The sequence below is a fragment of the Magnolia sinica genome, chromosome 6 (genome assembly GCF_029962835.1).
Source record: "Magnolia sinica isolate HGM2019 chromosome 6, MsV1, whole genome shotgun sequence".
NCBI classification, from domain to species: domain Eukaryota; kingdom Viridiplantae; phylum Streptophyta; class Magnoliopsida; order Magnoliales; family Magnoliaceae; genus Magnolia; species Magnolia sinica.
This window is the reverse complement of record NC_080578.1, coordinates 54,422,801-54,450,755: the sequence shown is the minus strand read 5'-3', so window position 1 is coordinate 54,450,755 and position 27,955 is coordinate 54,422,801.

The following is a 27,955-nucleotide window of genomic DNA, read 5'->3' as shown; positions in this document are numbered from 1 at the left end:
TTGCTTGTAAGACAAAGGATGTATGGACTAGATTGATCGTGGGTGGCTCTTGTAGACTTAGGGGCATGGAGATTATACTATATGGAGATGCCTCTTGCATATTTAAGGGTGCAGAGAATGGACTGGCTGGGTGTGCCCCTTGCAAAATTGAGAGTATTGGTGTTGGGCTGGCAGTGATTGAATGGATGCATTGGACTAGATGACAAGTGATTCTCCCTGAATGATATCATTGGTAGGGGTTCCTGATGAGCTAAGACATACTTGATACGGTGGCAGGGAATTCTGGAGTATGTAGTTGGTGGCAACAACAGCAGGAGAGGTAACCAAATCCTTTGGCTATCAATCAGATCTAAGACCGCATGTTTTAGGGTGAAACAATGGTTCCTTGTGTGGCCCAAAGATTGGTGGTATGCATAATACTCATTCTCATTATAGTTTGGTGGCAGAGGGTTTGGTGGGTGCCTAAGCAGTAGCAGTGTAAGTATTTGCCTTTGGACTAGCGTGGCTAGTATCCCACTGTAAGTTTTGGCTATCGGTGTGAACTGCCTAGGTTTTCAGGCCATCCCCATATGCTGACCATGATCAGGGTAGTGAGGAATCTCCCTTTGCTGCTATTATTGCCTTTGTCCCTCTTGAGGGGCGAATTGAGCGCCTTGGGTAGAGGAAACAAGATTGTTTTCTTTTGTTGGGAGGTTAGGAACACTTCTGTTACCGTTCTCATATCTAGTAGGCCATCCTTTCACTATCCATTGTACTGAGGAGGCTTGATGAGGCCACTAAGGGGAGATCATCCCAACCTTTATTCCAGCTTCGACTTGTTCCCCAGTGCGGATGAGTTGGGTAAAGTTGGCATATAGATACGAGATGAGGTATCCAGAGATACTTAGGTTTACTAAGTGGATGATCATGTACATTTGCTCCTCATCATCAATGGGTGTTTTCATTTTAGCGGTCATGGCCCACCACCATCCAACATAAGTTGATAACTCATCATTCCTCTACCTTAGGTGTAACGTCTCAAAAAAATCCGTACAAAGACCTGAGTACCACCTTAGGTAGAAATCACTAAGGACCGAATTTTTTATAATTTAGGCGAAGTTTAATTAAGTACTAAACTGATTTAAATCAGAGAATTAGCTCAAACCACTTTCTATACGAACTACAAGACCCAAAACCATTAGAATCGCTAGTTCTACATTACCTAAAAATCTAGGAGCAATCGTAAAACCGAGTTGCTCGCGGGAGCACATTGAAACTCCGTATCAGACCTGGAGAGCGCGTTGAAAGTCTAATTACCACAAAACTATAAGGTTATGACCACCATACTGGGCTTGACAACCATCATGGGAATCGAATCTAAATAGTATCTAGAAATGCACAACTTGAGCCTGGAGCGAAGTGTGTGAGAAACGCGAATATCTTTAGAAAATGAACTCAAACTTAAGTGAATTGGGCCATTCTCTTACAGGCCAAATTTAAGGTTTCAGACCGTCAGAATCTGACCCAACTACACACTTGGATCAGAAAAATTTTCCTGCACCCATTGGTATACTTGTGGCCCTGATCGAGTGACGATGACCGTTGAACTGAAACGGGTCCTCCACGATCGATCCATTACTTCGATTGGACCGAAATCTTAAACTAGTGTAGATCCATCGTCAGGGAACTTTCTCCAGACTGTATGCGAGCAATGGACCTCCAGAAAAGCTCCGTTGGCCCGAAACAGCCACCTTTTGGCGATAACCTAAGTATACCATGGCCCTGAGGCCATTGACATCAATTTTGGGCCTATATAATGCCCTTAACCCACCCCTCTCTCATATCATACGATTTTCTCTAACCCTAGGAGAGAGAAGAGAGAAAAGAGGAGGAAAGAGTGAAGAGAAGAGAGTGAGATAGGGAGATCGTTGCTAGGATCCTTTCCCACGACTCCACACGCCGAATCACCACCCAACTGTTGCTACACCATCGATTCTGAATTCAATTTGGGTAAGAAATCCTAACCCTAATCTCGTTTTAGAAATCCAAATAGAGGGGACGATGAAATAGCTAACCTATTTCGTGATTTAGGTATTCGTTGTACTGTAGATGGAAGCGTAGTGTACGAACCGAGTTCGTAACGAACAAACTGATAAAAGGTACGGACTACAAACGTTTAGGTTATGGTTTTCAAGGCTTTCAATGTAAGTAATGATTTATGTCTGACTTGATTGCTACCATATGATCTTAGTTACAACGTTTTCGATATATCATGTATGTGTAAACTAGGTTGTATACTAGAATGCATTCCATGTGTTTGTCGAAATGTTTGAATGAATAGGAAATTATGATTTATACTTCCGAAGACTATTAATCTAGAATTCACGTTTGTTGTAGTATGACAACTCCTTTGTGAAAGGATTTGCCATAATATATGTTATAACTAATTTATTACATGTATGTTGAAATGTGTTGTCTAAGTGTTTGATAAAATGTCTGAATGAGAAATTACTTGTTGAAATGTATTTTATAAGGGTGTTGAGATAGGATTCTCAATTATCTTATCTATAGTTATAGTTTCCTTCATGTAACCTATCTTACTACTACGTGATTTATGGATGAAATGCCTATAACATATGCAATATGGTTGTTAAAATGCCTGAGTGAGAATTGTATTTGAATTGGTTGTTAAATTCTGTTTTGACTATTACATATGAATGCCTATTGTATTTGAGTATGATTGGGACTAATATGTAGTCCAGGTAATCAGTAACAGTTTCCTATCAAGTGGCCGAACTAGTTTCACCACAATGGATACGTTCGATGAATGCGAGTCGCACAGTGATTATCAACAGTGGTTAAGCCACGAGGAGTGTGTATGCACTCCATGTTGATTAATTTAGCGTGTGCTCGTACCAATCAAACTTGTCAAGTAACCCGATCGGCCTAATGTGTGTTTACCATGTATGGATGCTACTGCTTGAATCTAAGGTACCACTTACCAACGTAAAGCCCGTTTAACCTTGGTACTATGATCCGCTAAGACTCATGAGCCGGGCATGGTGATATGGGACACCGTGGTCGAGCTATCGGCCTACTTTAGGGTGACAAGCCTCCCCGTAGTGACTAGTGAGCAACCCAAACTCGTGAGCTGAATACGGTGGTATGGGACACTGTATTCGAGCTGTCGGCCTACGATCAGGTGACGAGCCTCTCGTAGTGACCTCGAGTATAAAATAAGCCTACATGGATGGTGACAAGGCACCCGTAGTGACCTCGAGTGTAAACTCATGAACTTGCCTATCCACTGCTTTCAAATTAGGGGTGATGTTACCCTATAACTTGCCTATCGTATGTGATTAACTACGATTGACGATCCTAGATGGATCATTGTTTGTGGTGGAGCATGAAAAATCATCAAAGAAGAATGAAGATCAAGAATCAAATAGCAAGTGAAGAAAGGAGAACACTAGCAACTATCGCAATAGTTATGTGGACCGTGCAACCCTCACACCAGTTACGCGGACCACGCAACGAACAGATCAGTTGCACGGGTCGCGCAACCTAATCACTCATGTGCCAAGAAAAATTAAGTTGAAGTGCTGCTGGAATTACTGAAGGCTTTCTCCTTTGCCCGAATGACAAGCTCAAAAGAGAGATTAGTCGATTAAATTCGATATTCCTCCTAAGTATTAGGAGATGACCAAAACAGCTGCCGAAAGGCTCCCAAAATCAAGATTCGATATATAAGCTTTAATTAATTATAAGTTGTTCATTTCTAATGATCTATCTTAGAATCAAGGGATATGAAATGAATTTAAATGAACTCAGCAATGATAATATGATGATGATTCTATGCTTACAAGTTGTTATGTTTAAATAAGATGATCTCCTCAAACAAATACATTTGTTTCTTATTTGAAACAAAATGGCGACTCTGCTGGGGACTTTTCATCTTATTTAATATTAACACTAGAGACAAGTAAGAACTTTCATCATAGTTTGGCGTCTTTCTGGTGTCAAAATGGCAACTCTCAGTGGGAACATCCTCCCCTTCATCTCTAAGATAGATTATTTGATTACTTAAATACTAACTATAGTCGTGTTTCATGACTGAAGCTTCTGAATCCAGTTACAACTTATAACCAATGGTAACTTCTGCAAGGAAAGTGAGCTTCCGTTTCATTCTGATTGGGTTCGTGATAGAATATGCACCAAACCAAACTTCGGGGGCACATAACTCAATTTTCTACGAATAAAAACAACCTGACTCGATTAACAACTGGGGTTGTATCTACCTCACCTCAACCGCTGGATGGCAATAAAGGATGGACAATTGTGGTGTCTCATAGGACTAAAGTATGGAATGCAAGAAGCCTTAGAACGAATCTGCCTTCACCAAGAGTCAGGGGGTCGGTAACATGCAATGCGGCTAGGAAGAATCCCGAACTCGCTCCTCCTGCTATATATCCTGAGCGAGTAATTCCGTAATTCGCATTGCGCAATTTTCCAGCATTAGTTGCTCAACAAGTCAGATGGACAAGAGAGCAGAAAGGTAAAGCGTTAATGGAAAGTTCTTCAATACCCGTGTCACCCCAAGCGAGTCCACCAGTGCTATCGCTTCAATCGGTTAATAGCGCCGGGAGTGTACAAAAGTTGAATAAAACGCCATCATCTCCTCTCTTCGTAATCCCTATTACATCGACATACTCCCACCCTACTCCAATCACAGCTTCGTCGAGGAGTGGGGAAGCTGCGATACATATGGCAGGGATAAATCAGGATAATATGCCGACTACAGAAGACCGTGTGAATGCAATGGCAGAAGCACAAAGGGCATTAATGGAAGAGTGCAGAAACCTTAGAGTAGCCTTGGTAACCCTTGCGCATAATGTAGCCTAAATAGTGGCACCGCCAATGATGAGCACAATGGATGGGCAAGAAAACCAACCCACAAGTTCTCAACCGCAAGGGGTGGGATCGAGAGGGTCTGTTCCAGCCACAAGAATCGTAACACAAGACGAGGTGAGGTAAGTCATTGAAATCAGAATACAAAGAGAGCGTGAAAATACTGGCCATTTTAGATACCTAACGCCACATCCAATGGAGGTAGAAGAGATCCCGTTTCCAGCCAACTTCAAGCATCCAGGTTTTCCGAAGTTCAATGGGAGCAGAATCATCAGTGAACACGGTTACAGTCCCACAGTTGTCAGAAGAGGATCCCAAGATAATCAAATATCCTAAAATGGCCCCAAAACATATAGAAGACGGAGGGCAACCGACAATAGACAGTTTACGAGAAGTGAACTTGGGTGCGAAAGAACAGCCAAAAAACACATTTGTAGCGCCAGTCTTTCTGAACAGGAATTTGAGGAGTATGTTCGACTTCTTAAAGAAAATAAAGACATCTTCGCTTGGACGCATGTAGAAATGCCAGGTTTGGAACCTTCCGTGGTAATGCACCAATTAAAAATATCAAAAGAGAAAAGACTAGTTAAGCAGGCGCAAAGGCGATTTCATCTGGACTTGGTTCCCATGATAGAAGAAGAGGTGAATAAATTAATAAAGGTTGGGTTTATCAAGGAGGTTAAATACCCCAAGTGGATATCAAATATCGTTCCTGTGAAAAAGAAAAACGGACAAGTCAGAGTATGCGTTGACTTTAGGGATCTAAACAAAGCTTGTCCAAAAGATGATTTTCCTCTCCCGATAACTGAATTGTTGATTGATAGTACGACTCATATGCCATCATGTCCTTTATGGGCGGATACGCGGGATATAATCAGATTAGGATGATGCCTAAAGATGAGGAAGTAACAGCATTTAGGATGTCACCAGGAATTTATTTCTATAAAGTTATGTCATTCGGTCTCAAAAACACTAGGGCGACATATCAGAGGGCGATGCAGAACATCTTCCAAGGCATGATGCACAAACATGTTGAATGTTATGTTGATGACTTGGTGGTTAGCTCAGGGAATCATCAGGAGCATCGCAAACATTTGGCATCAGTTTCTGTCGACTCAGAAAGAAAGATGAATCCAACTAAATGTGCGTTTAGAGTATCCTTAGGAAAAATTTTCAGTTTTTTTGTCCGGCATAGGGGCAGGCTATTTAGAATATGCCACCACTGAAAACGCTAAAGGAATTGAAGAGCCTGAAAGGAAAGCTGGCATACATTCGCCGTTTCGTTTCAAATTTAGCAAGGAGATGTCAGTCGTTCTCCCATCTAATGAAGAAAGATATAGAATTTGTGTGAGACCAAGCTTGCCAGAATGCGTTTGACCCAATTAAAGAATTGTTGAAACAGCCGATGGTACTAACTACTTCAATAAAAGGGAAGCCGCTCATCTTGTATATATCTACGGCTGAGAATTCTCTAGGAGCATTGTTGGCTCAGGTGGACGAAGCTAGGAAGGAAACTGCTCTTTATTATCTAAGTCAGACTCTGATGGGTGCAGAATGCAACTACTCCCCGATTGAGAAAGAGTGTCTAGCGTTGATATTTGTGGTCCAGAAGTTAAGGCATTATTGTCTTTCTCACGACATAACTCTTATTTCAAGAGCAGATCCCATCAAGTTTTTAATGACCAAGTCGATTTTGTCTGGAAGATTAGCCAAATGGATGTTATTACTTTTGAAATATACTATTACGTATGAGCCGGTAAAAGTAGTGAAAGGACAAGCAATGGCGGACTTCCTTGCAGCACTCAGTGATGACTTTCCAGATGAATAAGTCATACTGGCTGAGTTGCAATGCCCTTAGCAAATGTATTTTGATGGCGCCGCTCGAGCATCAAGAGTGGGGGCAGGAGTGATATTCATTACTCCTTAAGGTGATTTACTGCCCTATTCCTTCACTTTGGGTGCTACATGCATGAACAATGAGGCTGAGTATAGAGCCCTCATTATTGGAATGGAAATGGCTCAAGAAATAGAAATAAGAATGCTGCATATCTTCGGGGATTCAAAATTGATTATAAATTAATTGACAACCAAATTCGAGGTGAGAAAGCAAGAACTTTTACCGTACTGCCGAAAAGCACAGCAGTTGCTAGAACAATTTTGTCATGTAGAAATCAAGCATGTACCACGGTCTGAAAATGCAAGAGCAGACGCTTTGGCTAGCCTGGCAGCGGCTCTGTCCTGCCCAAATCGAAGCCCTCTCCAAATAACTATAGAAGAAAGATGATTTTTATTGTCTTCAAAAGACATTGAAAAACTCATCGAAACACTTCCAGTATTGTGTTTAAAGATAACGACAAACGATTGGCATCAGTCTTTCATCGTTTACCTCAAATATAACATCCTGCTAGAAGATCCAGCATAGAGGCAACAAATCAAGCAACGGTCAAACAAATTCATCATATGCAGCGAAGTCTTGTACATGAAATCTTACATTGGAATGTTGTCATGTTGTTTAGACGAACGAGAGGCAAGTCAGACATTGAGAAAGGCACACTCTGGAGAATGTGGGGCACATCAAGTTGGCCGTAATCTATTCCATAGAATACATCGAATGGGATATTATTGGCCTTCCATGTTCAAAGACGCGATAGATTATGCGAAGCGATGTTACGAATGCTAGATTCATGGAGATGTTATACACATTCCTCCAGAAGACTTGCATCAGTCGGTCACCTCTTGGTCCTTTTCTGCCTGGGGGCTTGATGTCATTGAACCTATAAATCTGCCTTCGTCCAAAGGGAAGCAGTATATCTTAGTAGCAACAGATTATTTCTCCAAGTGGACAGAAGCAGTGGCATTATGTAATGTTAAAGAAAGGGATGTGGTTAATTTCATCCAGTATGCAATAATATACTGCCACGGTATCCCGAAGAAGATTTTTACAGATAATGGCACTCCCTTCAAGAATAGAGGCATGGAAAAACTCAGCATTCATCATTCGCTTTCAACACCTTACTATCCACCGGCTAATGGATTAGTAAAGGCATTTAATAAAACAATAGTCAAGATCCTAAGAAAACAGTGACAGGGAATAAATATGATTGGGATGAAAGATTGCAAGAAGCTTTATGGGCATACAGAACTACTCATCGAACAGCAACAAGAGCAACACTGTATTCTCTAGTCTATGGTGTCGAAGCAGTGGTCCAGATTGAAATACAAGTAGCGTCACTAAGAGTGGCAGTACATCAGTCCATAACAGACGATGAAAATGCAAAGATAAGGCTAAAAGAGTTGGATCTACTTAAAAAATGTATGGCAACCCAACAGCGACTGCAATCGTATCAAGCCAGAATATCAGTCGCCTTTGATAAGCATGTTAAATATCACTCTTTCAAGAAAGGGGATATGGTGCTGATGTTGAAAAGACCTATAGTGATCCCCCACCAAACAGGGGAAAATTCGAACCTAAATGGGATGGGCCCTATATAATAAAAGAAGTATACTCCAATGGCACACACAGAGTTGCGAATCAAGATGGGCAAGGTATAAATATACCGGTCAATGCTCGCTTCATCAAGAGATATCATCCCTGAAGATGTCACTAATTTTGATACAGAATATTATCAGCATAATGATTCTCGATCAAAAGGGGGCAAAGATAAATAAGATCATATCTATGTATCGACAGATGAATGAATAAAGAAGAAATTCGCAAGCCTATTAAGACTATATATCAACAAGTGTCGTGAAAAGAAAATGAACATCATCCATCATTCAGCGAGCCCTATAAAATTTTGTTAAAATTGGTGTCGCCACCAAGCTGATATATTATAAACAACATAGACTGATCCTATTGAAGATATTAGTAGAAGTGGTGATGTATCAATCTCAGTCAGAGATGTTTAACATTCTCACAACAATGAGCATTCTCACAACAACGATGAGCACATCTATTATTGTCTTTTAAGGCATTTCAAGGCAATCTAGTTAAGCCCTAAAAAGGGATAACTATGCATAAGGCCTATCAAGATCGCCATTCGGGCAGCGGCGAGAAGCCAGTGGCCCTAAAAAGCCCGTGAAGGCCATTGTACACATACTTATGCGGGCTGCGGATAAAGCCAGTGACCAAAAACCTAAAAAGCCAAAAAGTCCTCAAATAGCTAGTCATGTGTAACCCCCATGCTGTCTGTATAGCTTTCCGGCAACGTTACGGGGAACGGAGGAAAGTGCCCTCCTGTGAATGGGCTCGACCTTACAGACGAAGGAAAAACAGGCCGTAGCATGAGCTCTTTGGCCATGTCCATAGATAGGCCAACCATGCGTAAGACCCCCTAGATCTACGGCTTGATTTTAATACTAACTCATGAGGAAGGGCTTAAACCTACTCATTGACGGACTGGCGACCCTAGATTTGGTACCCCAACGGTCGCCTTGTGAGCCCCGTGAACTCTAGAGAGTTACTGCGACCAACCTTGTGCGTAATTCCAACCGAGTTCATGGCCCCGGTACCTTCACTTGGCCCCTCTGATGGATCATAGCTTGTGAACTCCCCAGGCAGTGAGAAGTCCAGTGAACGCCTAAGAGTTACAGAGACCATCACGTGAGACCTGACTCCACTACGCAAGAGTCTGAAAAACTGCGTATGCTCCACTACTTAAGAGCCTAAATTGTGTGTGACTGACTAAATTAAAATTTAGTACCGCCAACTACGACAAGGATCATCTAGGAAATCCCTTACTGAAAAATCATAAAAACATAATACATTAATCATAAAGCATTAATCAAAATAGTGTAAATAAAATAAGAGCATCATCGTCAAAATATCATGATATACTTGTATAACTTGAAATTCTGAAAATATTAACAATAGCAAAGCAAAAGGAAGATAGGAGAGTTATACATTTCATAATTCCCCTGTAATGCCTAGCGCTACAAAATATTGTTGCAAGTTTTCTTGGAGACTAACTTGAGCAACTGAATGTTCTAATCTGGCGTTCGAGATCATTCTTACAAGTTCAGGGATGCCAGCTAACTTTTCGTCCAAAAAAGTAATTTTTTCTTCATTCTTAATCAGTTCAGATCTTTCAGAGTCCATAGAGTGAATGCTACACTCTATCTGTTCTTGCACCCTTTCAATATTCAGATCCTCCTCTGAACTTTGCTTCTCTAGTTGCGTGATTTCCTTCTTCAGAAGAGAGATGTGATCTTGAATAGTTGTCTTATTATCAGCAAATGTCTTAAGTCGCTCTCATAGAGCTAATTGTTCTTGATCATGACGAGAGACAATGGGAGTGATTTGAGAAACTTTCTCCTTAGAATACGCGAGCTGCTTCCTGGATTCTAAAATTTCAGGCGGAATGGTCACTATTTCAGCTGATGATAGCAGATATTGAATTATGAAATCTCAAAAGTGCATCGTGCATGAAAGAAACATTGACTTTGTCCATCCTAGAAGCATTATCCAAAACATCTAAAGCAACGTTCAAATCAGACCATTGATCGGGGTCCTTGAATATTTCAACAATAGCCAATATAGAGTTTCTGATCAATACCAGTTTGAACGCAGAAACCTTCCCAAAGGATAGCACATTTGACGAAGTCCCAATAGAGCCAGAACTTGCTGCGCCACTTTGAGGTACATTCCCTATTAAGAAATAAGAAATATAAAATTATAATAAAATTATATGTGCAGGCAAGCAATTAAAGAGTGTAAGTGAAAACTGTACATGTACCTTCCGCTGGTACCGAAGCAGTGAGCATTTGTGTTTCCCTAGCAAGGGAAGTATCAGGTTCTACCATTGGGTTGAAAGGAGCCCTATCTTTAGTGCTTGAAGCAACAGTAGTGGAAGTGAGTAGAACGGTTGACTCCACTGGAAAGGCCCTTTCACATTTAGTACTTAGAACAACAGTGGTGGGAGCGGGCAACTCAATCAGCTCCACCGGAAAAGCGATCTCGCGTGCCACCACTCGCGGAGGTATTGAGAACCTTAGTAAGGCTACTGGTGAACAAAGGGAAAATCCAGAGGAGAAGCACTATTTTCCTCCATGTTGGCAGTATGATCACCTGAAATAGAATGTGTAAGATAAGAAAGAATGAAAGAACGAAAGTAAACGATGATAGTAAGATTTTCTCACGTGGTGAATATTTGTATTCCCCGTAGTCTAGGGGTTCTTCTTCTTCCACTGCTACAAAAGTTTTTGCATGAACGACCTCCGAAGTTGGGAGGATATGTCCCTCATCAGCGGGCACATCTTCCGCAATTGTATCGTCTTCACCGCTGATATCCACTTCTCCTTCCTCGTAATCATTCTCTTGATTCTCGCCTCCTATCTCACTTTTATCAGAAGTAGTATGTTTAGATGAAGAAGTTGAATCTTCACCAATAATATCTTTTGTGCTTGATTCCTTGACGACAACCTGCTTTCCTTTAGAAGGAAGGGATTGATGACTTTCCAGTTGAGTCTCTACAGTAACCAAAACTGGAGAAGTAGTAGCAGTGGTCTCTCCCTATGGAGAAGCTTGAGCGCGTGTTCAGGACCCTGTCATCGGAGAAGAAGTTGACTACTATTGAAGGGGAATAGTCCTGGATGCAAGAGTTGTTGCTGAGGATGAGTAGAAGAAGAGGATTGATCTTGAGGATTGGCAATATTCTCTAGCTGAGGGGAAGCCTCTTCTGCAACCTTCTCTCTTTGCGGGCGATGGAGAGGGATTTGCTCGAATTCACAAATATCACCATATGCTACCCATCCTTCTAAGGTGTTATCAGGTTTTACCTCATGAATGGGTTTGTCCAAAGAAATCATGACGCGGTGATAACCGGCGGAGGGGGCATGACTAGTCTCTGCAATGAAGTCAACTCTCATTTCAATGATGCAACCCTTAAGCTTGGGAGGTGGAAGCCATATGGGTCTAGACACTGGCAGACTTTTTCTAACCAAGTATGATTGGTGCACCCACCATCTCATATGGTTGTATAATGCTCTCGGGGTACGATCACAGCCTGGAATGATGAAGGAAGAATTAGCCTGGCCTAATAATTGCCTCCAAATCATTGCCCAATTAAATAGGCTAGTGCCATAACTACGCATTCTTTGAGTCACCAGCCCACAATCTTCCGGCATGGTCTGATCAAAGCCGAATTGACAAGCAAAGCGGCTGGGATAGTACGGCTCTCACTAGAACTCGGTCCCTTCCCTCAGCGGGAGACTACATGATCTAATTGATATGAAAAATCCCCTTTCTACTGAAGAGAGAGATTCCGTGTCTACCTTCTCCATATGTACAATATAACAAGGTAGGCTAAAGTGGAAGTAGTTTATCTTAACATCAGAAGAAATGGCATCCTTTGTCCAGTTATAAGATCTCTTTGCCATAGATCTCTTTTGGAAAAAATAGAGAGGAACTTTAAAAGGGTGGATGTAAGATTTTTCTAGCACTTCAAAAGTCCAGGGGAAGTAAACACCAAGCCAACCCAGAAAGTAATGCCATGGCATGTAAGTTGAGGTGGAACCGACAGAAGGGCTTTTTACATGGCATGCAATTTCTCCAAAACCTTTGCAGATCGAACAAAGAACGGAAGGAGCAAAAGAGTACTTGGCTCCCTAGGCCATGACACCGGCAACTACAAATAATGAAGGATGAATGGCATCTATTGATTTGGAACTTGGAAAGACTGCCACACTTAGCTAATATGCGATGAATGCTGCGAGCTCCCCATAATTAAAATATTCAGTACGACCCCTTATTCCCTTTCGGAGACGTTCAAGCTCTCGGGAGTGATTGCCAGGAAATCTGAAGGGATAAACAAATGAAATCAAGATTATATATGTATACGGTAAGTCGTAATAAAAGAAGATTGAAGAAGAAGGAAATTACTTAAGAGCTCTGCTGAAGTGGGCCAGCCATTGCATGGGCTGAATTTTGTGAATGTTCAGGAATTTCGACATCTCCTTGAAAAGTTCAGTGGTCGATTCCAAAATAGAGGGAATGCAGTCGGGACAAGAGACGAAAGCAAATTCCTCATTGGTGGGGACGAATTCATCAACGAATTTTTTAGTTATCGACAAACTGGTAATCCTCTGAATATCCCAGAGCGTGATGCTCATTTCACTATCAGGGAGATGGAAAGAATTGGTGAAAGGACACCAATAATTGAGGAATGCCTTCAAGATGGAAGATTCCTTGCAGAAGGGATACGATGTCGCTTCGATTGCATGGAAAATGTTAATCTTCGATAAAGTACTAACCTATTTCGCCAGAACTATAGTAGTCCATTCAGAATAGTAATTACGAGCAGTCAAAAGACCTCTTGTTCTAAATTCTTCCGGGCTCCAGATGAGAGGGCGGTGGCTGAAACGTTGCTTAAGTGTTTCGTAAAAGCAAGTTGGATATAGACTATGGACATCGTAGGAGGGGACAAGGAAAATCATGGAATGAATGTCACCTATTTACTGTCTTGGTCTCGGCGGCTGCAGGATGCCTTCTAATAGTCTTGATTCTTTAAACGACCAAGACTCTGTGTAAGCCAGTCTCTCTACGGTTAGATAATCCCTGAGTTCACAAACTAGCATGGAGTGATGACGGTGAATGCTGATCGGGATTGTTAGAACACCCTGTTTGTAGGGGTTGTCAAATTGAATGACACCTTGAACAGCACGGATCGACTCCCAAGAGTTGTGGAGTTTCTTCCTGTTGTGTTCTTTAATCTTCTCTTGGAACTCTTGGGCTTTGAATCGGCGATGCTTCTTGGGTCTAGAAGGAGGAGGGGTATCTTCTCTGGTAGGTGGCTTTTGGCTGATTGTCTGATAATGCGCTATTGTCTTTAGCCATTCATCCCAATCATATTCACGACCATGCCTTGGAGGCATTTTCAGGTCACTCATGGCAATGGCCCTGTGGATGGGAGATGATAATGACTTAATACATGGGGTCAAGTTAAATGTGGAGAGTACTAGCTCTTTTATGTAGGCAGGACATCTAGCACTCATCTTAAAATGCTTATGTGGAGGTTGAGCTGGAGACGATAGTGATTCTGTCGCTTGAGGAGTTGTTGTTTGATAAGCTTCAGTGTTTGGCAGCCCTTGGTGGGAGGGTTGATTAGAAGGAGGATTGACGGTGATGAAAGTCCTTTTGGTTCAAGCCATGTTGAAAGTGAAGAAATTTAGTTAAGTCTAAAAATTACTGAAGCAGCAGTTGTGCAGATCGCGCAACAGATTGGTTATTGCGCGAGCAGTGCAACGATCTGAAAACTTGCACGACGAAAAGATCGTTGCACGGGTCGCGCAACGTATTGCGGTTGCGCGCGCAGCGTAACTATTTGAATCCTTGCACGATGAAAGAGTCGTTACACGGTTTGCGCAACAATTGTCAGTTGCACAAGAAGAAAAATTTCGCCAGAGCTCCACTGTAGAAAATGAGAACTTAACAAAAGGAACTAAGTCCGGGTATTTATAAAGGCAAGGCTGGGTACGGTATTCGAGCACATGTTGCACGGGTCGCACAACCAGATCTCAGAAAATGCAGAAATCTATGAAGGTTGATCCTAATTCTTTGATTCAAGGGAATAAAGAACGGATCAAGGGGGCATCTGTTGGAACATGAAAAATCATCAAAGAAGAATGAAGAGCAAGAATCAAATAACAAGTGAAGAAAGGAGAAAGCACTAGGAATTTTGGGATGGCAGTTGCGCGGATCGCACAACCTAAAGAAGTAGTTGCACGGGTCGTGCAACCAGTCAAAGAGTTGCATGGATCGCACGACCTAAAGAAGTAGTTGCATGGGTCGTGCAACCAGTCAAAGTGTTATGCAGACCACGCAACGGATTGTGTACCGTTGAAGTGTTACGCAGACCGCGTAACCGATACATGAAGGCACAAAGACTGAGGATTGAGACGTGTGGGAGGTCTATAAATACCCCGCTTCCCCTCTCATTTGGGATGATGATAGAATTTCTGAAGGAAGACTGAAGGTGAGGAGTAGAAGGATGTGTCATTTGCGTGAACCACGCAACTATTGCAACAGTTACGCGGACCGTGCAATGAACAGATCGGTTGCACAGGTCGCGCAACCTAGTCACTCATGTGACCAAGGAAAATCAATTCAAAGTGCTGCTGGAATTGTTGAAGGCTTTCTCCTTTGCCCGAAAGACAAGCTCAAAAGAGAGATTAGTTGATTAAATTCGATATTCCTCCTAAGTATTGGGAGATAACCAAAATAGCTACTGAAAGGCTATCGAAATCAAGATTCGATATATAAGCTTTAATTAATTACAAGTTGTTCATTTCTAATGATCTATCTTAGAATCAAGGGATATGAAAGGAATGTAAATGAACTCAGCAATGATAATATGATGATGGTTCTATGTTTACAAGTTGTTATGTTTAAATAAGATGATCTCCTCAAACAAATACATTTGTTTCTTGTTTGAAATAGTTTGGGTAAATGATATAAAGGGAGGTACCTTAGCTTCCCGAATCTACTATATGAATAAGCCTAATTAAGAACTCGGCTAACACGTGCATGCATCGCACTGCATGTGCTTTGGCGATAAAGGCACAGTGGGAGTAGCATGTGCGACTGTGAGATGGTGTCGCTGAGGGAGTGGAGGCGAGGGCATGCATCATTACCACATATCATCCTTGCATTGACCAGAGTAGTTAGGGAATGTTTGTTGTATTGCTTTATCATTACTGCTTGACTGAATTGATAACATATTAACCTTTTCCTTATAGTACCACTGAGTTGATCACTCACTCCCACTCTGGGATGGTGTTTTAAAACACCAACTAGACTCTGTTGTAGATGCAGGTGAGGACGATGTCTACGCTGCTGATTGGGATTTCATAGATGAGGAGGAAGAATTCTCCTACGTTCAGCTATCAGGCGGGTCTATGTAGACCATGTACTGATCGGTGGAATTATACGGATTATAAGGATCAGTTGGACATTTACATTTTTGTATTTTGTAAATTTTGGAACAACACATGTATATATTCAACATGGTAACATACTCATACTCTGGGGATCGAGAAACACTTCTATACATTATATACCTATCTCAGTCTTCCGCTTGCTTAACTTAATTATCTCTGGAGTATGCTATTCTGTTTTAGTATAATCTCACTCATGTTTAATACACTAATATGGACAACATTTAAAAATCATTATATATGTTGCATAAGTGATGCATTGAAACTCGAAAGTTGAGCTTCTGCCCAACCCTCAATTTTCGGGGCGTTACATTAGGCAACAAGATCTGCCCTTTTAAGCGTTACATTAAGATTGTATACGAAATGATTAATGAAATCTTAGGAAAGTTATTCCCAAGTTTTAATTCGATGGCAGTCTAATGACGTGTACCAATCTAACGCATCGCCTTTCAAGGATTTTTAAAACAAACTAATCAATGCTCTGTTATTACCTGCCACAGTATTAAGCTCTCCACAGAATGCTCTTACATGATCCATAGGACACCTCATACCATCAAATCTTTTGAATTTTAGTACCTCTAAGTCTTGAGGTACCTTTGCATTAGGAAAGGGACAATGATCCGTGAACTTGGTGGGTGGGAGATCCACACATTGCTACTTCCGTAATTTCCTCTGCATCTCTTGCAATTGCTCCCGGAGTCTTCTATTTCGGAAGGATCAGATGAGGGGGGTTTTACCCCATGGAATTGACTGGATCTCCTACTAGGAAGAGGATGTTGGAATTGGATGGGATTCCTGGCTGTAGGAGGTTGATTTGAATAGCGGGTCTCATTAGTGAGAGGCTGTTGGAAAGGATTCTTGGCCAGGGAAAATTGGCCTTGAAGGTAACTCCCGTTACAAGGAGGATGCTGGAAAGTTGAGATGACTAGGGCACTAGGCGGTGATATTTGTATAGTTTGGGCAGCCCTTCTTTCAATACACTGGGCAAGAAAGTCCTGCAAAGCCTTAAGATTTTGGGCCATATCAGCCATGGATGCTATAGTTGCAGTATTACCAGCCATGAGCTCAGGCGATCTGAGGGATGCCTTTTAAGCGCAATGGCCTCTTCTTCTTGGTTTGCCATGACAACTTTGAATTGGGTAAGCATGGGGTGAACGGACACCTAAAATGGGTGCATGCTAAAGATCGATCCTCATCTTTATTTTTCATTTGTTTTTTTTTTTAATTTTTTATGCAAGGTATGAATGTAAATGTTTATATGTAGAATATCCCTTAAGATTGGATTACCACACTTTTTCGAGCCGGGTCTTAGCTAGAGTCGACTAGCAAGTCCCCAGTGGAGTCGTCATTCTGTGAACACTGAGAAATCAGCGCCCACGCTGATTTATGTTTGTGGTGGGGGTGCTTAGACTGATTTGGATTGTTGATGTAATAGATTTGGAGTCACCACTAGTCACTTAACTCAAAATCCTACAGTCAGCTAGAACTTGCAGAATATGTGAAGATAGAGAATCCAGAGACTCTCTTGCTTTAAGTTAACTCTTGATCTGCGACCTGGGATTCCAAGTAAGAGACTTCAATTACAAAGAGGGAAAGTGTTAGGCACCCTCTCTACCCGTACGGATGTATGGTCTCTACTTCATGTGGTAAAATGGTCTTAAGAGATAGAATGATGAGATTGAAATAGGACTAGGCAAACTCGGATTTTTGATGGGACAAGGTCTGAAATTCTAGCAAGCCACAAAGCATATGTCTAAAGAATGTCTATAAGAATTTTGAACAGATGTGATGATGCTAAAATATCATTAAAAATGGACTAGGCATATAGTCAATGGTAATCTAGAGGAGTAGGGGGGTTTAGAAGGAAAGTAAAGATGCGATGTGATAAAATATGAATGCTAATGATGATTGCATGATCTTTGGCTTGCACTTGAAATGGCTTGGATGTTTGGGTGCACCATAGTTGAGAATGATTGGCTTGAGCAGGACCAGGAGGCTAAGAGGTGGATAGAGGAGGCTAGAGGGGGCTAAAAGATGGGAGCTTGAGAACTCAAGCACTCCCTCTCACTCTCACTCACTTGCTCTCTCTCTCTCTCTCTCTCACTCTTGGTGGATTGGTAGTTGATTGCTGGTTAGAAATGAAGAGAAGTGAAGGGTATTTATAGCCTTATACAATGGTCTTTTAGTAATTCTTAGGACCTTTGAGGGTGAATGATGATGTGGCGACTTGTGATTGGTGGAGGTGAATGTAATGCCACATGCCATTCTCGTATAAGTCATTAGGCTTGGTAGAATGGTAAATATGGTAAGTATTGGGATAAAAAAGGTGGAAGAGTTAACTTTGGGAGAGGGCAATAGTTGTAGCTCAGAAGGGCACATTTGTCGAGAAAGGGCGGTAATCGGATTACCACCTCTCCGCGCACATTTTTCGAGAGGGGGCGGTAATCAAATTACCACTTCTGACTGTTCTGATTTGAAACTCAGCCACCTGGTTCTGCACACATTTTTCGAGAGCAGGTGATAATCGGATTGCCGCCCGAGTACGATTGCTCCTGCAATTTGGCCGGTGGGTCTTATTTTGGGCCATGAGAGCGACCCAAAGCCCATTTTGGATATTTGGCTCGAAATTGGCTCGATTACGACTCAAAAGTGGCTTGAAAAATGGATTGATTATGGGTGAAGGTTTGGGCATACTTTAGCTTTGGTGATGGCTTGAGATCGGCTAGGGTTTGGATCAGGTTTGGGAAATGGCCATGGTTTTGGGTAGGGTGTGAGGTTTAGGTTCAGTTCCTAAAGCTCATCTGTAATGACCCAGAAAATTTCGTGCCAAGACCCGAGTACTACCTCAAATGCTTGGGAAGTTATGTGTGGGTTAATTAGCGCTAACCTCGATTGCCTGTGAAATTAGCATCAATCACTTTAAATTTGATCTGCAAGACTCAAAACCTGTAGAATCGCTAGCACTATGTTACTCTGAAATCTAGGATTCAACGCTAAATCCAGTTGCTCTCAGAAATTTTTAGAAGCTTTAGATCGGACCTAGACCGCGCGTCGAAAGTCCGATAGCGATGATCTTAGATAGTTATGGCTACCTTGTTGGGCTTGACCATCACCTTAAAAATCAAGTCCAGATGATGTCCTAGTCGATTTGCTTGAGTCCGGAGTGAAGAGGGTGAGAACGGTGAGAAATTAAATATGATTTTATGAAATCTGAGTCGTGTCGCTTGGGCGATGATTTTAAGCAATCTGACCGTTGGATTCTGACCCAATTTCACCTTTGGATCAGGGAAGATGGCCCAGGCATGTCATAGTGCTTGTGAACCTGATCGAGTTTCGGTGACCGTTGAATTGAGAGTGGTCCGCCACGGCTGATCTGTAAATCCGATCGATACGAAAACTCAGCCTAACCTAGATCCATGGTCAGTGAGCTTAAGTCCGACCACATGTGGAAAAAGGACCACCGGAAGTACTCCATTGGATCAAGAGAGGTCTGATTTGGTTATAACTTAAGTATACCTTGGCCCTGGGGCTATTTTCATCTATTTTAGGCCTATATAAAGACCTTAAAACCCTCACTCTCTTTTCCATATGAATTTCCTAACCTTAGCTAAGAAAGAGAGAGGAAGAGAGAGAGAGAAAGTAAGAGAGAAGTTGGTGAATCATTGGACATTCTTTCTTGTTTCCCTGCTTCCTTAAACTATCACTTCTGAATCGTTATTCTAGTGATTCTAAGTTCATTCTTCGGTAAGTTAATCTAATCCTAATCTATTTTGGAGCTTAAAATAATCTATGTGTTGATGTAGCTCATTTCTATTCATGCCTTAGGTTATCTAGTTGCTGTTGACGAAGACATATCGTCTGAATCAATTCGGTGTACTTTTTCTGGTTTAAGGTGCGGATTATATTCGTATAGGTTATGGTTTTCAAGGCTTTCAATATCAGATAATATTTATTATTGTTATGGGTGAAATTTCACATGCCAAATGCTATGTTTATATTGCATTCCTGATATATATGTCTTGTGTTGAGATTTGTGTATTCCTTGTATATGTAGAAAGTACCGTCTACGTATAAAATATGAACATGTGCTTGCCATGATTAACTATCGTGTATTTGTGCTAATTGTATGTGTGTCTACTTCTTGGCAAAAGGAATTGTCTAAATGCATGTATCCCAACATACGTCATGTATGTTGAACTTTGTAGTCTAAGTGTTTGTAGAAATGTCTGAATGGTCTAAAGTGTAATATATTATCCTATTTGCGGGCGTTGAGAAGCGATTCTCAACTCTCCTATTGGTGTGTATGATTTCCTACATGCAAGTCACATTCTTTGTTGTTTAACTTCAAGTATTACTTATGTGTAAATCCATGCTAAGTTGATATTCTTTAAATGCTCACATACTACATGATTTGAGTTGTTGTTCCATTGCTGATCTAAATTGTATATGCATATCTGTTATAATGGAATGTGTTTGGGACTATGAAATAGTCTAGAAAATCGGTAATCGGCCTTGAGTTCGTGGCTGAGATTGCTTTCGCCACGAAGGACGTGATTTGACGAACCCGAGTCGCATTAAAGTTGTCGGCAGTGGTTTGGCCACACGGAGTGTTTACGCATTCTATGTCGTTCAACCCAACATGCGCTCGTGCTAGTCGAGTTCGTCAAGTTACCCGATTGTTTGATGTATGTTCACCATGTATGGATGCTATTGTTTGAATCTAAGGTACCAAACTTACCGATGAAATCCTGTTAACCATTGTTCCTTGATCTGCTAAGACTCATGAGCTGGACATGGTGGTATGAGATACCGTGGTCGAGCTGTCGGCCTACGCTATGGTGACGAGCCTCCCCGTAGTGACCAGTGAGCACACCAGACTCGTGAGCTGATTATGGTGGTATGGGACACTATATTCGCGCTATCAGCCTACATTGATTGGTGATGAGCCCTTTGTAGTGACCTCGAGCATACCTTGATACTGCATTAAGGCGACGAGCCTTAGAGTAGTAACGAAGGTATGATATGTGTGAATTGATTGGTGACAAGCCCTTTGTAGCGAGCTAGAACCATATGATCGTATGAGATGGCCTAGGACTGACGACCCTAGAATGGATCACTGTGTGAAAATTGATATGAGGAAGGTACCTTAGCTTCCTAATCCTGCTGTATGAAAAGGACTAATAATAACTTGGTAATCATGTTCATGCACCGCATTGCATGTGCGTAGAAGTCGTTGGTACTGCGGGAGGTTGTCATGCGTAACGTAAGATGAAGACGCTGAGGGAGTACAGGCGAGGGCATGCATCATTTATACATACATCCTTGCATTAACAAGAGTACTTTAGACTTGTTTAATTGTATTGTCTTATCATTACTGCTTGATTGATTTGATATAATGTTAACTTTTACTGTATGGTTCCACTGAGTTGATCACTCACTCCCACGTTCTGTAACAGTGTTTCAACACCAACCAGACCCTGTCTTAGAAGCAGATGATGACGCGACCCCTGAGGCAGAGTAGGAGTTCAAGGATGATGAGGCCACATTTTCTTTTATGCAGTTCTCAGGTGGGTTCATGTGAGTTATGTCCTGATATGCAGGGATTCTGGGTTTTCATTGTAATTGTGCTAGATGATCTCATTTTAATGCTTGTATTTTTTATAGCAACACTTTTTAGTACGACCTGGCACTTATACGTATTTCAGGGACTTGCACATGTACATATATGTTTCTTTAAGTCTTCCGTTTGCGTCTTTCACTTATCCCTGGATTATGTTTGCAGTTTGGCTTAATCTATTCCATGTCTTATGCACTTATACAGACAACATACATCCATCATTACATTTGTTGCATAAGTGAGGTTTTGAAACTCGGGAGCTGAGTTATGCTCGACCCCCGAATTTCAGGGCGTTACAAGTTGGTATCAGATCATGAATTAGATTAAACCGGACCTGGGTTATGGTCACACACCACACGCTATAGCCACCTTAGTGTAGGAGGGTGCGAGTTTATTATAGAATTTGTGTATGTGTTTTCGTTGCTTCTATCGGCGAAAGTTTACTGAAAATGATCACTGAGATCGAGTCTGTGCGCACTCCTGATCACACACAGCGACCCAAAATCTCTTTTAGACCGTCCATTTACGAGTTTAGATGATTTATCTTCCCATCTCAGCCCTTAAAATGCTTGTAAACTCGAATCTGTATCAGATTCTATTTCTAGTGGCCCAGTATGCATCGAATCGGACTAAGGGCCCGATCGGGGCAATTTCAGGGGGACCCAGGGGGACCCACATCATTTTGGACTTAGGGGGCCAGGAGGACCTCACCCAAATGCTGAGTCATTGCCAGATTGTCCAGAGATCGGCGATTACCTCACCGGTTCGGCGAGCCCTCGCCGCCCAGCAGGCCAGGCCGGGCGGGCCGGCTCGGGCTAACGCATGTGGGGTCTTGTGTGGCCCACTCCTCCATGGTTGCTCGATTTTAAACTCTTCTAAACCCTATTTCCTTCACAAACTCACCCTCCAAGCTTTCCTTTTCTTGAAATCTCTCTCAAAACCCTACAAAAATCCCTCCCCAAAATCCTTCTTCCATTTTCATGCACACCCATCCAACCCATCTCAAAAACCCATCCCCATTGCTGTTTTCTCTCTCTTTCCCTTCCATTTGAGCACCCAAATCCTTCCTTTGGGTCTCCAAATTGTGGGAGCATTACCATTCTTCCCATTTTCCTCTTTTCCCTCATTTTCCATGGCCTTATTTGAGTTTGTTACGGCCATATTTTCCATCTCCACAATTCTTTCTTTGATGGGGAAGAAGAGAGCTCTCGTGGATAAAGCCGGGCCTAGCCGCCCAACCTGGGCACGGAGGCCGAGAGGTGCCGCCGCGAGCACGACCGCCACCCGTAAGTTTCAGACGAAGTGGGACCTTGATCCTCAAGCTCCCTTTGGAAGAACTCTGTTGGCGGAGCTATCTCATGGAGTCTATAAAGGCCATAGGGTCCTTTTTGAGGCTCATGTAGATCCGCGGCTATTTGGCGAGTTTCTCTTGTTGGAGCGCCTGGAAGGGGCCGGTTGGTGTCCCTTGTTTGAAGGTGAATATCACGTCAATGTGAGCACTGTTCGAGCTTTTTATGCCCTCATTCGGGAACCTTCGCTGGAGCCTCTACAGTTCAAGATCCCTTGTGGAAGAGATCGGGAGGCCACAGTCAACGTCGCTTTGATATCCCGACTCCTGAATGTGTCGCTTGGTGAGGTGCATGCCAATAAGAAGAATTTGAACAGTGCGCGTGAGAGGGATTGCCGCACGTGGTTCCTGTGTGGTCGTCTGGTCGAATGGCAGCCTAATAAAAGCCTTCTAGCTACCAACATGACGGACGATTTCCGCTTGCTTCACCACATGTGCACATTCAATGTATATCCAAGGTGGAGCAACCACAGCGAGTGTACCTGCCTGATGGTAGATTTCCTGTATCAGGTGGGGCAAGGAGAGAAGCTTTGTGTGCCAACGTACATCTTGCGTCAGATTGTCCTTATCGCTCGTTCAATAGGAGGACCGAATCGCTCCCATTTGGCCGCCTTATTTGTAAGCTTGCACATGAGTTTGGCTTCAGGCTTGGGGTGAAAAAGCTGGTACCTGTTCGTTATATTAATGAGACGACCCTTAATCAGATGGACATTGGGCCTTGTCGACGATAAGCCTCAGAAAGTGAGGATGAGACAGAGAGCGATGAGGAAGAGAGTTATGGCGAGGGTGGAGTTGAGATAGAAGAAGAAGAAGAGCAGGACGAGGAAGAAGTGGAGGCCCAAGATACGAGTAAGAGTTCTCCTCCTATGGCACCTGAGCAGAGCTCAGATCAGGCTGTCAGGGATGCCCATATCGCTCGGCTTGAGGAGGGTCAGGCTATTCTATGCCAGGATATTATGGATCTTCGAGGCCTCGTGAAGTACAAGTTCAAAAAGGTAACTCGAACTCTGAAGTCTATCCTGTGTTGTCTACAGGATAACCATCTCCTGATTCTGATGAGTAGATGCAGTTGTAGTCATCCTTTGCTTTGTTTTGTTGTTTACTGTTATGTGTAGCCGTTGTTGGCATAGTAGTTGGAAGTTGTTTGTTGTTTGAAGCTTTAGATGTTTTAGTTCACATGCTTTCTCTACCGCGATTCATGTAATGCTGCACTTCTTGTATTGCGACAATTTTGTTAAATGGAAAACATGTTGTTATCTTGAGTTGTGATGTAAATATTGTGTGAGTGGATTATGTGAATGTTAGATCTCACAGGTTGCATCCTTTGTTGAATGTAGGATATGCCTCCTAAGGGATCGAAGACTTCGGCCCGTCTCTTTTTGGTCAAGTTGCTTGCTGGGGTTTCTCCCCTAGGCGATAGCCAGACGGATCCACAGTCGGGTCCGTCTCATATTGGTGCTGGGCTGGACTCTCAGCCAGCTACTGGCCCCGCTACTGGGCTGACACCTGTGATTCCACCTATGGCTCCTCCAGTCACGCCTTCGGTTCCTGAGCCGAACCGTGCATCTGCGTCGATGTCATATGCATCTTCGTCTGCTTTGTGTCCTGATAGGTTTGAGCAGATGATGTTGTTGATGCAGCAGTAACAGATTCAGCAACAGCAGCAGTTTCTATCTTCCATAGCTGGCATCTTTGCTCAGTCGATGGGGGCGACTCCACTTGCGTCACCTATACACCCATCTGGGAGCGCTAGCGCGAGCAGCGCATTTGAGTAATTCCAGCGCTTACGACCTCTCACATTTGCCGGTTCTCATAGACCCGATGAGGCCGAGTACTGGATTGATCGCATCTCTAAGATGCTGAGGCCGTTGCACTGTTCTGAGGTTGAGCAGGTCGAGCTTGCCTCCTTCATGTTTGAGAAGGAGACCAGTTTATGGTGGGACAGTCTTCTTCGCACTGTTGTAGAAGGGTTTGAATGGTCGTGGCCGGCGTTTGAGGCAACGCCGATGGATGGAAATATTGAAAGACTTTAAGTTCGATGTTTCTCACCATCCGAGTAAGGTAAACCTTGTGGCAGACGCGTTGAGTCGCAAGAAGACTATAGGGTTTGCGGCTCCGCTAATGATAGCAGAATGGGACATGTTGGAGTTTATGTGAGACTTTAGCAGAAACTTACGGTGGAAGAGCCATATGAGGTTATCGCACACATTCGTGTACAGCCCCTCATTGACGAGAGGATCGTTGCAGCTCAGGCAGATGATGAGCTTTTGGTGAAGATGAAAGAGCGGGTTGGTACAGATGAGGACTCCGAGTGGAGTGTTGGTTCAGATGGGGGCCTATGATTTCGTGGCCGGCTATGTGTCCCAGACATCCCTGACTTGAGACGGGAGGTTCTCGAGTTAGCCCATAATTCTAAGCTTGCGATCCATCCAAGTAGCACGAAGATGTATCAAGATATGAGAAGATCTTATTGGTGGGACAATATGAAGGTTCACATTGCTGAATTCGTATCTCGTTGTCTCACGTGCTAGCAGGTCAAGGCAGAGCATCGCTGACCTCCTGGGCTGCTTCAGCCCATGCCCATAGCAGAATGGAAGTGGGACTTCATCTCTATGGATTTTATTTCAGGGTTGCCGAGAACGAAGAAGGGACATGACTCTATTTGGGTGATCGTCAACCGATTGATGAAGTCGACACTTTTCTTACCGATTAGAGTCACAAACTCTGCAGACGAGTTGGCTAGATTGTACATCAAGGAGATTGTACGTCTGCATGGAGTTCCCTTGGAAATTGTGTCTAACAGAGACACACATTTCACATCTATCTTCTGGACTCATATCCAGGAAGCGATGGGTGTGAAATTGAAGTTCAGCACCGTGTTTCATCTGCAGACAGATGGGCAGACGGAATGTGTGAATTAGATTCTAGAAGACATGTTGCGAGTTTGTATTTTGGACTTTGAGGACAGTTAGGATGATTGTCTCCCTTATGCAGAGTTCACGTATAATAAGAGTTTCCAGGCGAGTATCGGCATCGCTCCCTACGAGGCATTGTATGGTCGCCCGTGCAGAGCACCGCATTGCTTGGCAAAAGTTGGCGAGCATAGTTTGATTGGCCCAGAGTTGGTGCAGGCGACTTCAGAGAAAGTTGACATTATTCGACGTCGACTTCTGACAGCCTAGAGCAGACAGAAGAGTTATGCTGATACGAGGCGGCAACTGCTTGAGTTTGAGGTCGGAGACCATGTATTTCTTAAGGTTTCCCCTATGAAGGGAGTTCTGCGGTTCGGTAAGAAGGGAAAGCTCACGCCGAGATTTATTAGTTCATTTCAAATTCTGGATCGAGTGGGAACAGTAGCGTACCGCCTTGCTTTGCCCACACCACTTGCGGGCGTACATAACTTATTTCATGTTTCTATGTTGAAGAAGTATGTTCCTAATCCTTCGCATATTATCAGTTGGGAGCAAGTGCAGTTGAGCGAGGATGCCACATATGTACTACAACCGACGCGTATCCTAGACAGGAAGCAGTAGGTATTGCGTAGCAAGGTCATCCCCCTTGTGAAAGTATTATGGACGCATCATAGTGAAGAAGAGGCTACTTGGGAGACTGAAGCTGAGGTCAGAAAGAGCTACCCTCAAATCCTTGAGGAATATGAGAAGGTACGAATTTCGAGGATGAAATTTTTCTTTAAGGCGGTAGATTGTAATGACCCGGAAAATTTCGTGCCAAGACCCGAATACTACCTCAAATGCTTGAGAAGTTATGTGTGGGTTAATTAGCGCTAACCTCGATTGCCTGTGAAATTAACATCAATCACTTTAAATTTGATCTGCAGGACTCAAAACCTGTAGAATCGTTAGCGCTATGTTACTCTGAAATCTGGGATTCAACGCTAAATCCAGTTGCTCTCGGGAATTTTTAAAAGCTTTGGATCGGACCTGGACCGCGCGTCGAAAGTCCGATAGTGATGATCTTAGACAGTTATGGTCACCTTGTTGGGCTTGACCATCACCTCAAAAATCAAGTCCAGATGATGTCCTGAGTTGATTTGCTTGAGTCCGTATTGAAGAGGGTGTGAACGGTGAGAAATTAAATATGATTTTATGAAATCTGAGTCGTGTTGCTTGCGTGACGATTTTAAGCAATCTGACCGTTGGATTCTGATCCAATTTCACCCTCGGATCAGGGAAGATGGCCCAAGCATGTCGTAGTGCTTGTGAACCTGATCGAGTTTCGGTGACCGTTGAATTGAGACTGGTCCGCCACGGCTGATCTGTAAATCTGATCGGTACGAAAACTCAGCCTGACATAGATTCATGGTCAGTGAGCTTAAGTCCGACCGCACATGGAAAAAGGACCACCGAAAGTACTTCGTTGGATCGAGAGAGGCCTGATTTGGTTATAACTTAAAGTATACCTTGGCCCTGAGGCTATTTTCATCTATTTTAGGCTTATATAAAGACCTTAAAACCCTCACTCTCTTTTCCATACGAATTTCCTATCCCTAGCTAAGAAAGAGAGAGGAAAAGAGAGAGAAAGTAAGAGAGAAGTTGGTGAATCATTGGAGATTCTTTCTTGTTTCTCTGCTTCCTTAAACTATCACTTCTGAATCGTTATTCCGGCGATTCTAAGTTCATTCTTTGGTAAGTTAATCTAACCCTAATCTGTTTTGGAGCTTAGAATAGTCTATGTGTTGATGTAGCTCATTTCTATTCATGCCTTAGGTTATCTAGTTGCCGTTGACGAAGACATATCGTCTGAATCAGTTCGGTGTGCTTTTTCTGGTTTAAGGTGCGGACTATATTCGTATAGGTTATGGTTTTCAAGGCTTTCAATGTTAGATAATGATTTATTATTGTTGTGGGTGAAATTTCACATGCCAAATGCTATATTTATATTGCATTCCTGATATATATGCCTTGTGTTGAGATTTGTGTATTCCTTGTGTATGTAGAAAGTACCGTATACGTATAAAATATGAACATGTGCTTGCCATGATTAACTGTCGTGTATTTGTGCTAATTGTATGTGTGTCAACTCCTTAGCAAAAGGAATTGTCCAAATGCGTGTATCCCAACATACATCATGTATGTTGAACTTTGTAGTCTAAGTGTTTGTAGAAATGTCTGAATGGTCTAAAGTGTAATATATTATCCTATTTGCGGGCG